We start from the raw sequence: 14,324 nt of genomic DNA on the forward strand, positions 1-14,324 counted from the left end.
TGCACTTACAATGCAACACACTCCATTTACATTACAACATACACCAGTTACAATACAACACACTCCAGTTACATTCCAACAGACTCCAGTTACATTACAAGAAATTCCATTTACAATACTACACACTCCATTTACATTACAACATACACCAGTTACATTACAACAAATTCCAGTTACATTACAACACACTCCAGTTATATAACAACACACTCCAGTTACATTACAACATAATCCAGTTCCTTTACAACACACTCCAGTTACATTGCAACAGACTCCAGATATATAGAAATAAACTCCAGGTACATTACAACACACTCCAGTTACACTACAACAAATTCCAGTTACATTACAACAAACTCCAGTTACATTACAACGAATTCCACTTACACTACAACACACTCCAATTACTTTACATATAATTCCACTTACGCGACAACAGACTCCAGTTACACTACATCAAATTCCATTAACATTACAACAAACTCCAATTGCTTTACAACAAACTGCAGTTACTTTACAACACACTCCAGTTACATTACAGCACACTGCATTTACAATACAACACACTCCAGTTAAATTACAACACACTCCAATTATATTACAACAAATTCCAGTTACATTACAACAAACTCCAGTTATATTACAAGACACTCCAGTTACATTACAACATACTCCAGTTACGTTACAACAAACTCCAGTTACATTACAACACTTCCACTTACACTACAACACACTCCATTTACATGACAACAACTTCCACTTACACGACAACACATTCCCGTTACATTACAACAAATTCCATTTACATTACAACAAACTCCAATTACATTACAACACACACCAGTTACATTACAACATACTCCAATTACATTACAACACACGCCAGTTATATTACAACACACTCCTGTTACATTACAACACACTCCAGTTACTTTACAACACACTCCAGTTACATTACAACACACTCCAGTTACATTATAATGCACTACAGTTACATTGTAACAGAATCCAGGTAAATTACAATACACTCCAGTTAGAATACAACACACTCCAGTTACATTACAACACAGTCCAGTTAGATTACAACAAATTCCAGTTATATTACAACACACTCCAGTTATATTACAACACAGTCCAGTTACAATACAACACACTCCAGTTACATTACAACAAATTCCAGTTCAATTACTACATACTCCAGTTACATTACAGCGCACTCCAATTACATTACAACACACTCCAGTTTCATTACAACAAACTGCAGTTACATTACAACACACTCCAGTTACTTTACAACACACACCAGTTACATTGCAACAGAATCCAGATATATAGAAACAAACTCCAGTTACATTACAAGACACTCCAGTTACATTACAACAAATTCCAGTTACGTTACAACAAACCCCAGTTACATTACAACACTTCCACTTACACTACAACACACTCCATTTACATGACAACAACTTCCACTTACACGACAACACATTCCCGTTACATTACAACAAATTCCATTTACATTACAACAAACTCCAATTACATTACAACACACACCAGTTACATTACAACATACTCCAATTACATTACAACACACGCCAGTTATATTACAACATACTCCCGTTATATTACAACACACTCCTGTTACATTACAACACACTCCAGTTACTTTACAACAAACTCCAGTTTCGTTACAACACACTCCAGTTACATTATAATGCACTACAGTTACATTTAACAGTATCCAGGTTATTTACAACACACTCCAGTTAGAATACAACACACTCCAGTAACATTACAACACAGCCCAGTTAGATTACAACACACTCCAGTTACATTAGAACAAATTAGGGTTAAATTACTACACACTCCAGTTACATTACAGCGCATTCCAATAACCTTACAACATACTCCAGTTTCATTACAACACACTGCAGTTACATTACAACACCCTAGAGTTACATTACAACACACTCCAGATATATTACAAGACACTCCAGTTACATTACAACACACTCTAGTTACATTTCAACACACACCAGTTACATTACAATAAATTCCATTTACATTACAACATACACCAGTTACATTACAACACACTCCAGTTACATTACAACACACTCCAGTTACATTCCAAAACACTCCAGTTACATTCCAACACACTCCAGTTACATTCCAACACACTCCAGTTACATTACAACAAATTCCATTTACAACACAACACACTCCATTTACATTACAACATACACCAGTTACATTACAAAACACTCCAGTTACATTACAACACACTCCAGTTACATTACAACACACTCCAGATACATTACAAGACACTCCAGTTACATTACAACCCACTCCATTTACATTCCAACACACTCCAGTTACATTACATCAAATTCCACTTACAATGCAACACACTCCATTTACATTACAACATACACCAGTTACAATACAACACACTCCAGTTACATTCCAACACACTCCAGTTACATTACAAGAAATTCCATTTACAATACTACACACTCCATTTACATTACAACATACACCAGTTACATTACAACAAATTCCAGTTATATTACAACACACTCCAGTTATATAACAACACACTCCAGTTACATTACAACATAATCCAGTTCCTTTACAACACACTCCAGTTACATTGCAACAGACTCCAGATATATAGAAATAAACTCCAGGTACATTACAACACACTCCAGTTACATTACAACAAATTCCAGTTACATTACAACACACTCCAGTTACATTACAACGAATTCCACTTACACTACAACACACTCCAATTACTTTACATATAATTCCACTTACACGACAACAGACTCCAGTTACACTACATCAAATTCCATTTACATTACAACAAACTCCAATTGCTTTACAACAAACTGCAGTTACTTTACAACACACTCCAGTTACATTACAGCACACTGCATTTACAATACAACACACTCCAGTTAAATTACAACACACTCCAATTATATTACAACAAATTCCAGTTACATTACAACAAACTCCAGTTATATTACAACACACTCCAGTTACATTACAACATACTCCAGTTACTTTACAACACGCTCCAGTTACATTACAACACACTCCAGTTACATTACAACATACTGCAGTTACAGAACAACACACTCCACTTTCATTACAACACACTGCATATACATTACAACACACTCCAGTTACGTTACAATACACTCCAGTTACAGTACAACGCTCTCCAGTTACATTACAACACACTCCAGTTACGTTACAACACACTCCAGTTACAGTACAACGCTCTCCAGTTACATTACAACACACACCAGTTACTTTACAACACCATGCAGTTACTTTACAACATACTCCAGTTACATTACAACACACTGCAGTTACATTACAACACACTCCAGTTAAATTACAACACACTCCAATTACATTACAGCAAATTCCAGTTACATTACAAGACACTCCAGTTACATTACAACACACTCAAGTTACATTTCAACACACACCAGTTACATTACAACAAATTCCATTTACATTACAACATACACCAGTTACATTACAACACACTCCAGTTGCATTACAACACACTCCAGTTACATTACAACAAATTCCATTTACATTACAACACACTCCATTTACATTACAACATACACCAGTTACATTACAACACACTCCAGTTACATTACAGCACACTCCAGTTACATTACAACACACTCCAGATACATTACAAGACACTCCAGTTGCATTACAACAAACTTCATTTACATTCCAAGACACTCCATTTACATTACTACATACACCAGTTACAATACAACACACTCCAGTTACATTCCAACACACTCCAGTTACATTACAACAAATTCCATTTACAATACTACACACTCCATTTACATTACAACTTACACCACTTACATTACAACACTCTCCAGTTACATTACAACACACTGAATTTACATATACAACACAGTCCAGTTAAATTACAACACACTCCAATTATATTACAACAAATTCCAGTTACATTACAACATACTCCAGTTACATTACAACACACTCCAGTTACATTACAACACACTGCATTTACATAATAACGCACTCCAGTTACATTACAACAAATTCCATTTACAATACAACACACTCCATTTACATTACTACATACACCAGTTACATTACAACACACTCCAGTTACATAACAACACACTCCTGTTACATTAAACACACTCCAGATACATTACAACACACTCCAGTTACATTACAACACACACAATTTACATTCCAACACACTCCAGTTACATTACATCAAATTCCATTTACAATGCAACACACTCCATTTACATTACAACATACACCAGTTACAATACAACACACTCGAGTTACATTCCAACACACTCCAGTTACATTACAAGAAATTCCATTTACTATACTACACACTCCATTTACATTACAACATACACCAGTTACATTTAAAAAAATTCCAGTTATATTACAACACACTCCAGTTATATTACAACACACTCCAGTTACATTGCAACATAATCCAGTTACTTTACAACACACTCCAGTCACATTGCAACAGACTTCAGATATATAGAAATAAACTCCAGGTACATTAAAACACACTCCAGTTACATTACAAAAAATTCCAGTTACATTACAACCAACTCCAGTTACATTACAACAAATTCCACTTACACAACAACACACTCCAATTACATTACAAAAAATTCCACTTACACGACAACACACTCCAGTTACATTACATCAAATTCCATTTACATTACAACAAACTCCAATTACATTACAACACACTCCAGTTACATTACAACACACTCCTGTTACATTACAACACACTCCAGTTACTTTACAACACACTCCAGTTAAATTAAAGCAAATTCCAGTTAAATTACTACTCACTCCAGTTACATTACAGCACACTCCAATTACATTACAACATACTCCAGTTTCATTACAACACACTGCAGTTACATTACAACACACTACAATTACATTACAACACACTCCAGATACATTACAAGGCACTACAGTTACATTACAACACACTCTAGTTACATTACAACACACTCCAGTTACATTACTACACACTACAGTTACATTGTAATAGAATCCAGTTAAATTACAACACACTCCAGTTAGAACACAACACACTCTAGTTACATTCCAACACATTCCATTTACATTACAACATACACCAGTTAGATTACAACACACTCCAGTTACATTACAACACACTCCAGTTACATTACTACACACTACAGTTACATTGTAATAGAATGCAGTTAAATTACAATACACTCCAGTTAGAACACAACACACTCTAGTTACATTCCAACACACTCCACTTACATTACAACATACACCAGTTAGATTACAACACACTCCAGTCACATTACAACACACTCCAGTTACATTACAACAAATTCCATTTACATTACAACAAACTCCAATTACATTACAACACACTCCAGTTACATTACAACATACTCCAATTACATTACAACACACTCCAGTTATATTACAACACACTCCAGTTATATTACAACACACTCCTGTTACATTACAACACACTCCAGTTAATTTACAACACACTCCAGTTACATTACAACACACTCCAGTAACATTATAATGCACTACAGTTACATTGTAACAGAATCCAGGTAAATTACAACACGCTCCAGTTAGAATACAACACACTCCAGTTACATTACAACACAGTCCAGTTAGATTACAACATACTCCAGTTACATTACAAAAATTCCAGATAAATTACTACACACTCCAGTTACATTACAGCGCATTCCAATTACATTACAACCTACTCCAGTTTCATTACAACACACTGCAGTTACATTACAACACACTAGAGTTACAATACAACACACTCCAGATATATTACAAGACACTCCAGTTACATTACAACACACTCTAGTTACATTTCAACACACACCAGTTACATTACAATAAATTCCATTTACATTACAACATACACCAGTTACATTACAAAACACTCCAGTTACATTACAACACACTCCAGTTACATTCCAAAACACTCCAGTTACATTCCAACACACTCCAGTTACATTCCAACACACTCCAGTTACATTACAACAAATTCCATTTACAACACAACACACTCCATTTACATTACAACATACACCAGTTACATTACAAAACACTCCAGTTACATTACAACACACTCCAGTTACATTACAACACACTCCAGATACATTACAAGACACTCCAGTTACATTACAACCAACTCCATTTACATTCCAACACACTCCAGTTACATTACATCAAATTCCACTTACAATGCAACACACTCCATTTACATTACAACATACACCAGTTACAATACAGCACACTCCAGTTACATTCCAACACACTCCAGTTACATTACAAGAAATTCCATTTACAATACAACACACTCCATTTACATTACAACATACACCAGTTACATTACAACAAATTCCAGTTACATTACAACACACTCCAGTTATATAACAACACACTCCAGTTACATTACAACATAATCCAGTTCCTTTACAACACACTCCAGTTACATTGCAACAGACTCCAGATATATAGAAATAAACTCCAGGTACATTACAACACACTCCAGTTAAATTACAACAAATTCCAGTTACATTACAGCAAACTCCAGTTACATTACAACGAATTCCACTTACACTACAACACACTCCAATTACTTTACATATAATTCCACTTACACGACAACAGATTCCAGTTACACTACATCAAATTCCATTTACATTACAACAAACTCCAATTGCTTTACAACAAACTGCAGTTACTTTACAACACACTCCAGTTACATTACAGCACACTGCAATTACAATACAACACACTCCAGTTAAATTACAACACACTCCAATTATATTACAACAAATTCCAGTTACATTACAACAAACTCCAGTTATATTACAACACACTCCAGTTACATTACAACATACTCCAGTTACTTTACAACACGCTCCAGTTACATTACAACACACTCCAGTTACATTACAACATACTGCAGTTACAGAACAACACACTCCAGTTTCATTACAACACACTGCATATACATTACAACACACTCCAGTTACGTTACAACACACTCCAGTTACAGTACAACGCTCTCCAGTTGCATTACAACACACACCAGTTACTTTACAACACCATGCAGTTGCTTTACAACATACTCCAGTTACATTACAACACACTGCAGTTACATTACAAAACACTCCAGTTAAATTACAACACACTCCAATTACATTACAGCAAATTCCAGTTAATTTACAAGACACTCCAGTTACATTACAACACACTCAAGTTACATTTCAACACACACCAGTTACATTACAACAAATTCCATTTACATTAAAACATACACCAGTTACATTACAACACACTCCAGTTACATTACAACACACTCCAGTTACATTACAACAAATTCCATTTACAGTACAACACACTCCATTTACATTACAACATACACCAGTTACATTACAACACACTGCAGTTACATTACAGCACACTGCAGTTACATTACAAAACACTCCAGATACATTACAAGACACTCCAGTTGCATTACAACACACTTCATTTACATTCCAACACACTCCATTTACATTACAACGTACACCAGTTACAATACAACACACACCAGTTACATTCCAACACACTCCAGTTACATTACAACAAATTCCATTTACAATACTACACACTCCATTTACATTACAACTTACACCACTTACATTACAACACTCTCCAGTTACATTGCAACACACTGAATTTACATATACAACACAGTCCAGTTAAATTACAACACACTCCAATTATATTACAACAAATTCCAGTTACATTACAACACACTCCAGTTACATTACAACACACTCCAGTTACATTACAACACACTGCATTTACATAATAACACACTCCAGTTACATTACAACAAATTCCATTTACAATACAACACACTCCATTTACATTACAACCTACACCAGTTACATTACAACACACTCCAGTTACATAACAACACACTCCTGTTACATTAAACACACTCCAGATACATTACAAGACACTCCAGTTACATTACAACACACACAATTTACATTCCAACACACTCCAGTTACATTACATCAAATTCCATTTACAATGCAACACACTCCATTTACATTACAACATACACCAGTTACAATACAACACACTCGAGTTACATTCCAACACACTCCAGTTACATTACAAGAAATTCCATTTACTATACTACACACTCCATTTACATTACAACATACACCAGTTACATTAAAAAAAATTCCATTTATATTACAACACACTCCAGTTATATTACAACACACTCCAGTTACATTACAACATAATCCAGATACTTTACAACACACTCCAGTTACATTGCAACAGACTTCAGATATATAGAAATAAACTCCAGGTACATTAAAACACACTCCAGTTACATTACAAAAAAGTTCCAGTTACATCACAACCAACTCCAGTTACATTACAACAAATTCCACTTACACAACAACACACTCCAATTACATTACAAAAAATTCCACTTACACGACAACACCCTCCAGTTACATTACATCAAATTCCATTTACATTACAACAAACTCCAATTACATTACAACACACTCCAGTTACATTACAACACACTCCTGTTACATTACAACACACTCCAGTTACTTTACAACACACTCCAGTTAAATTAAAGCAAATTCCAGTTAAATTACTACACACTCCAGTTACATTACAGCACACTCCAATTACATTACAACATACTCCAGTTTCATTACAACACACTGCAGTTACATTACAACACACTACAATTACATTACAACACACTCCAGATACATTACAAGGCACTCCAGTTACATTACAACACACTCTAGTTACATTACAACACACTCCAGTTACATTACTACACACTACAGTTACATTGTAATAGAATCCAGTTAAATTACAACACACTCCAGTTAGAACACAACACACTCTTGTTACATTCCAACACACTCCATTTACATTTCAACATACACCAGTTAGATTACAACACACTCCAGTTACATTACAACACACTCCAGTTACATTACTACACACTACAGTTACATTGTAATAGAATGCAGTTAAATTACAACACACTCCAGTTAGAACACAACACACTCTAGTTACATTCCAACACACTCCATTTACATTACAACATACACCAGTTAGATTACAACACACTCCAGTCACATTACAACACACTCCAGTTACATTACAACAAATTCCATTTACATTACAACAAACTCCAATTACATTACAACACACTCCAGTTACATTACAACATACTCCAATTACATTACAACACACTCCAGTTATATTACAACACACTCCAGTTATATTACAACACACTCCTGTTACATTACAACACACTCCAGTTAATTTACAACACACTCCAGTTACATTACAACACACTCCAGTAACATTATAATGCACTACAGTTACATTGTAACAGAATCCAGGTAAATTACAACACACTCCAGTTAGAATACAACACACTCCAGTTACATTACAACACAGTCCAGTTAGATTACAACATACTCCAGTTACAATACAAAAATTCCAGATAAATTACTACACACTCCAGTTACATTACAGCGCATTCCAATTACATTACAACCTACTCCAGTTTCATTACAACACACTGCAGTTACATTACAACACACTAGAGTTACATTACAACACACTCCAGATATATTACAAGACACTCCAGTTACATTACAACACACTCTAGTTACATTTCAACACACACCAGTTACATTACAATAAATTCCATTTACATTACAACATACACCAGTTACATTACAAAACACACCAGTTACATTACAAAACACTCCAGTTACATTACAACACACTCCAGTTACATTACAACACACTCCAGATACATTACAAGACACTCCAGTTACATTACAACCCACTCCATTTACATTCCAACACACTCCAGTTACATTACATCAAATTCCACTTACAATGCAACACACTCCATTTACATTACAACATACACCAGTTACAATACAACACACTCCAGTTACATTCCAACACACTCCAGTTACATTACAAGAAATTCCATTTACAATACTACACACTCCATTTACATTACAACATACACCAGTTACATTGCAACAAATTCCAGTTACATTACAACACACTCCAGTTATATAACAACACACTCCAGTTACATTACAACATAATCCAGTTCCTTTACAACACACTCCAGTTACATTGCAACAGACTCCAGATATATAGAAATAAACTCCAGGTACATTACAACACACTCCAGTTACATTACAACAAATTCCAGTTACATTACAACAAACTCCAGTTACATTACAACGAATTCCACTTACACTACAACACACTCCAATTACTTTACATATAATTCCACTTACACGACAACAGACTCCAGTTACACTACATCAAATTCCATTTACATTACAACAAACTCCAATTGCTTTACAACAAACTGCAGTTACTTTACAACACACTCCAGTTACATTACAGCACACTGCATTTACAATACAACACACTCCAGTTAAATTACAACACACTCCAATTATATTACAACAAATTCCAGTTACATTACAACAAACTCCAGTTATATTACAACACACTCCAGTTACATTACAACATACTCCAGTTACTTTACAACACGCTCCAGTTACATTACAACACACTCCAGTTACATTACAACATACTGCAGTTACAGAACAACACACTCCAGTTTCATTACAACACACTGCATATACATTACAACACACTCCAGTTACGTTACAACACACTGCAGTTACAGTACAACGCTCTCCAGTTATATTACAACACACACCAGTTACTTTACAACACCATGCAGTTACTTTACAACATACTCCAGTTACATTACAACAAACTGCAGTTACATTACAACACACTCCAGTTAAATTACAACACACTCCAATTACATTACAGCAAATTCCAGTTACATTACAAGACACTCCAGTTACATTACAACACACTCAAGTTACATTTCAACACACACCAGTTACATTACAACAAATTCCATTTACATTACAACATACACCAGTTACATTACAACACACTCCAGTTACATTACAACACACTCCAGTTACATTACAACAAATTCCATTTACAGTACAACACACTCCATTTACATTACAACATACACCAGTTACATTACAACACACTCCAGTTACATTACAGCACACTCCAGTTACATTACAACACACTCCAGATACATTACAAGACACTCCAGTTGCATTACAACACACTTCATTTACATTCCAACACACTCCATTTACATTACAACATACACCAGTTACAATACAACACACCCCAGTTACATTCCAACACACTCCAGTTACATTACAACAAATTCCATTTACAATACTACACACTCCATTTACATTACAACTTACACCACTTACATTACAACACTCTCGAGTTACATTACAACACACTGAATTTACATATACAACACAGTCCAGTTAAATTACAACACACTCCAATTATATTACAACAAATTCCAGTTACATTACAACACACTCCAGTTACATTACAACACACTCCAGTTACATTACAACACACTGCATTTACATAATAACACACTCCAGTTACATTACAACAAATTCCATTTACAATACAACACACTCCATTTACATTACAACATACACCAGTTACATTACAACTCACTCCAGTTACATAACAACACACTCCTGTTACATTAAACACACTCCAGATACATTACAAGACACTCCAGTTACATTACAACACACACAATTTACATTCCAACACACTCCAGTTACATTACATCAAATTCCATTTACAATGCAACACACTCCATTTACATTACAACATACACCAGTTACAATACAACACACTCGAGTTACATTCCAACACACTCCAGTTACATTACAAGAAATTCCATTTACTATACTACACACTCCATTTACATTACAACATACACCAGTTACATTTAAAAAAATTCCAGTTATATTACAACACACTCCAGTTATATTACAACACACTCCAGTTACATTACAACATAATCCAGTTACTTTACAACACACTCCAGTTACATTGCAACAGACTTCAGATATATAGAAATAAACTCCAAGTACATTAAAACACACTCCAGTTACATTACAAAAAATTCCAGTTACATTACAACCAACTCCAGTTACATTACAACAAATTCCACTTACACAACAACACACTCCAATTACATTACAAAAAATTCCACTTACACGACAACACACTCCAGTTACATTACATCAAATTCCATTTACATTACAACAAACTCCAATTACATTACAACACACTCCAGTTACATTACAACACACTCCTGTTACATTACAACACACTCCAGTTACTTTACAACACACTCCAGTTTCATTACAACACACTGCAGTTACATTACAACACACTACAATTACATTACAACACACTCGAGATACATTACAAGGCACTCCAGTTACATTACAACACACTCTAGTTACATTACAACACACTCCAGTTACATTACTACACACTACAGTTACATTGTAATAGCATCCAGTTAAATGACAACACACTCCAGTTAGAACACAACACACTCTAGTTACATTCCAACACACTCCATTTACATTACAACATACACCAGTTAGATTACAACACACTCCAGTTACATTACAACACACTCCAGTTACATTACTACACACTACAGTTACATTGTAATAGAATGCAGTTAAATTACAACACACTCCAGTTAGAACACAACGCACTCTAGTTACATTCCAACACACTCCATTTACATTACAACATACACCAGTTAGATTACAACACACTCCAGTCACATTACAACACACTCCAGTTACATTACAACAAATTCCATTTACATTACAACAAACTCCAATTACATTACAACACACTCCAGTTACATTACAACATACTCCAATTACATTACAACACACTCCAGTTATATTACAACACACTCCAGTTATATTACAACACACTCCTGTTACATTACAACACACTCCAGTTAATTTACAACACACTCCAGTTACATTACAACACACTCCAGTAACATTATAATGCACTACAGTTACATTGTAACAGAATCCAGGTAAATTACAACACACTCCAGTTAGAATACAACACACTCCAGTTCCATTACAACACAGTCCAGTTAGATTACAACATACTCCAGTTACATTACAACAAATTCCAGTTAAATTACTACACACTCCAGTTCCATTACAGCGCATTCCAATTACATTACAACCTACTCCAGTTTCATTACAACACACTGCAGTTACATTACAACACACTAGAGTTGCATTACAACACACTCCAGATATATTACAAGACACTCCAGTTACATTACAACAGACTCTAGTTACATTTCAACAAACACCAGTTACATTACAACAAATTCCATTTACATTACACCATACACCAGTTACATTATAACATACTCCAGTTACATTACAACACACTCCAGTTAAATTACAACACACTCCAATTACATTACAACAAGTTCCAGTTACATTACAACACACTCCAGTTATATTACAACACAGTCCAGTTACATTACAACACACTCCAGTTTCATTACAACACACTGCAGTCACATCACAACCCACTAGAGTTACATTACAAGACACTCCAGATACATTACAAGGCACTCCAGTTACATTACAACACACTCTAGATAGATTTCAACACACACCAGTTACATTACAACACACTCCAGTTACATTACAACACACTCCAGTTACATTACAACACACTCCAGTTACATTACAACAAATTCCATTTACAATACAACACACTCGATTTACATTACAACATACACCAGTTACATTACAACACACTCCAGTTACATTACAACACACTCCAGATACATTACAAGACACTCCAGTTACATTACAACACACTCCATTTACATTCCAACGCACTCCAGTTACATTACATCAAATTCCATTTACAATGCCGCACACTCCATTTACATTACAACATAGACCAGTTACAATACAACACACTCCAGTTACATTCCAACACACTCCAGTTACATTATCAGAAATTCCATTTACAATACTGCACACTCCATTTACATTGCAACATACACCAGTTACATCGCAACAAATTCCAGTTACATTGCAACACACTCCAGTTATATAACAACACACTCCAGTTACATTACAACATAGACCATTTACAATACAACACACTCCAGTTACATTCCAACACACTCCAGTTACATTATCAGAAATTCCATT

Source organism: Somniosus microcephalus, chromosome 18, assembly GCF_052327205.1.
Source record: "Somniosus microcephalus isolate GS21.2 chromosome 18, FLI_Smic_1.0, whole genome shotgun sequence".
Lineage (NCBI taxonomy): Eukaryota > Metazoa > Chordata > Chondrichthyes > Squaliformes > Somniosidae > Somniosus > Somniosus microcephalus.